Here is a 3,406-nt window from a genome sequence, read left to right as displayed (position 1 = left end):
CTCGCAACTGCGTAAGGTCATTTTTTAATGTGTGTGTGTGTGTGTGTGTGTGTGTGTGTGTGTGCGTGCGTGTGTGTGTGCGTGCGTGTATACGCCTGTATGCCTGAGCATGAAAGTGTGCGTTTATATAAAATATATATATAGCCTAGTGCGTGCACGAGTGCGTTCGTACTTGTGAGTATGCTTGTGTATAGCATCTGTGAGTGTCTGTATTGCGACCCTTCGGCTCGTAGCATAAAGGTATATAGTGGCCACAATAAAGGTTGTGTACATAGTTTATTTGGGACATTAAAAAATATAGATCTATTGTAATCGTTACTTTCAAAACCCATGGTTCAAGTTCACACGCGTACTAGTGGTATACTGAAAACCATAATTCGATTTAAAAAACTGTCCCTGGGTGATTGCTTTTTCATAGTACAATTTTCTTAACCCTAGTCGAACAGTCTCCCATTTACGATATCCCGTTTGCTTTATAATTCACAATACCGTAGTGTTATCCTAGCCCAATGTTCACCAAAGTTCCGTTGTGGGTTGGAGTGATACTCTTACTTTTACCGATAAAGTTAAAATCGAGAAACGAAAAGTAAGTGTGCCCAGAAACTGGGTAATTTTTAGTTATCTGTACGTTTGTCAGATTTGCCTAGGTGCTATTTGAAGAATCAGCCCCACCCAGAGTATTTAAGATTGAGAGTGGAAAGTGTCTAAATTTTCTAACCCCCCAAAAAAGCGTTTGATTCACTTCACTAATGACGTAATCGGATTAAAATGGCTGGATTTGCCGGCCCAGTCTAATTTTACCTGGACGTGAGCTAAAGGTTGCTGTAGAGATCAGAATTTGACGAGATGTTGTAATTCTCAGGAGGAGGGAGGGACGCGCAGCTGTACCACCACGTCTTCGTGGCTTAATTAGGACAGTGCTTGGAAGGGTAAGGTTGGGGGTGGGGGGTAGACAGACAGACAGACAGACAGACAGACAGACAGACAGACAGACAGACAGACAGACAGACAGACAGACAGACAGTCAGTCAGACAGACAGTCAGTCAGTCAGACAGATAGACAGAAAGAAAGAAAGACAGGCTGGCAGTCAGACAGACAGACAGACAGACACTTATAAATAAGGACATAAGGCAGGCATTTGAATATAAGCTTATTGTTGCTTAGCGTAACAATGGCCTCATTTTTGAAAAGCAAAAATAGATGGATATAATAATTTTTAAAAAAATATCTCTCTGGTCTGTTTGTCTGTCTGCCTGTCTGTCTATCTATGCTCATAAGCAAGTCGACACAGACGAAGTGAAAACGCCTTCATCACCTCCCGATCATAAAACGTTCTGTTGAAAATGTGCTAATCCAGGGCCGAGCTGTTTAATACATTTGTAAGTAGTTTATGCATTTATAATCCCTGGCAAAAAAATTAAAGCGAGTTACGCTGGAAAGATTTCCCCCCGCCGGGAGATGGGTTCTGAGGCCTAGAAAGTCCGATGTCTACGTGTCACTTGAACCTGGTAACCCGAGTTGACCCAAGAGGACCCCATATGACCCAGGGCGCAAAACGTGGGTATGTCAAGACACATGAATAATTTGATCTGATTAGGCAGGTATGCAACATCACGGTAACCAGCACACCCCCACCCCTTCCCCTGTCTACGTTCTCATTCAACCCTAATAATCAGCAGTCGACTACCTCTGAAATGTAGCAGGAGAACACAAAGAAAAAGATGGATATTCAACACTATTTGTCAGTTCCTTTTGGGTTTCGTACTGGTACGGTCCCCATTTTCAGACGTCTATACATACGATTGTTCAATAACTTGGTTTGTAAAGTAAAAAGGAGAGATGCAAGCTCTGTTTGAAATGGTACATGTCATTGTGTAAGACTGCTGGGGTTGAACCCGCGGCCTTCTGATCATGTGGCGACCTTCACTCCCCATATTCTACTTCCCCGGCGCCTGTGGTGTAGGCCTACAGATTAAACTCTTTGCTTCTTCACGCTTAATGGTGTGGATTTAATTCAAGCCAGGTGAAGTTTTCAAAAAAAAAAATCGAGTAGGCCTATCTCTGTTTTTAAACCAGGTGCTGTGTCGATAAATTTACTCCCCCACCCCCACCCTCAAGACCCACCGCATCTTTCCCCACCCCTCTTTTTTATTTTCCAACTTCTGTGAGATTTATGAGTGGAGGCCACGTTGGAAATCGATTCCCGAAAACCAACACACAATAAAATATACGTAATAGCAAAGATCGTACGCGCGCTCATATGAACTTAGCAGTTGCGAGCGCCGTAAAACCTTATACTATACATACATACAAAGATCGTACATAACGATCTTTGGTAATAGTATACCCAGTGCATAGATCTACTGCCATTCGAATTCAGTCGAAACGAGTCCGGGCCAACTAGATTCTCGTCATCAAGGGGCAAAGGTTACTACTATTTTGGTTTAATACGACATATTCGGCTCGTGCCCTTGAAAAACAAACGTGTTTAGGTTTGATTTTGAAGGTCACAATCGAATTAGTCGAATTCGGTCGAATTGTGTCAACGTGGTAGCTTTTTTCCCCGCCATGGAGAAAACTGTGGCTGGTTTCGACTCAATCAAATGAATTTGATTTGCAACGTGCACCCAGAATAAGACGAAACAACGTAAAACTGTATGGATCTCCGCTAATGAACGAAGGTATCTTATACCTCGTCTCGAAGGACAGCGAGTTGAAGCCTTTCCGTGGGGTCGAGAGAAGACATACTGGGACGGAAAATGATGGGGGAGGGGGGCGGGTGGCTCTGAATAACAAGTTGACGAAGAAAAACAAAAACAATAAATGCTTGATCATAACTTGACTTTGAAACAAAATAAACTTATTTGTTGAGTGAAGGACATTTTCAGAATGTTCGCTTACATATTCTGGTCATTGGTGAGGCTAAAACGGAGTCACTCTTGGGCAGATTTTCATCTCTTGGGGAATTGATCCCAAACACTTTGCAAAGTGCATTGCTGAAATACATTATACAAATGTCCACTTTCTTCACCTTCTTTACCTCCTCCTCCTCTTTTTGAGTATCTCATATCGTAAAGATAAATTTCAACCCTTTCTTCAAATCAAATTAAATATTAAAAGCGTCTTTCGCTCTTTCGAGAATGGCGTCATTTCGACCAAAATGTGGTCCCAGTGAGGATGGAGACCCTGGATGTATAATATAATAGTAGATCAAGTGAGTTCTACATGGAGGGCTCAAGTGCACTTTTACTCTTATTTTGTAAGCTATATATCTGCATAGATCTTCCTTTTCCGTTTTTTTAGAGCCCATGAGCTTCCAATGAGAGCGTGGATTTTTACAAGCTGACTTACTCACTTACTCATAGATTCAGAGGGAAGGGGCGGGAGAGGAAGCGATAAAGGGTT

Source organism: Aplysia californica, unplaced genomic scaffold (genome assembly GCF_000002075.1).
Source record: "Aplysia californica isolate F4 #8 unplaced genomic scaffold, AplCal3.0 scaffold00618, whole genome shotgun sequence".
Lineage (NCBI taxonomy): Eukaryota > Metazoa > Mollusca > Gastropoda > Aplysiida > Aplysiidae > Aplysia > Aplysia californica.
This window is presented reverse-complemented; position numbering follows the sequence as displayed.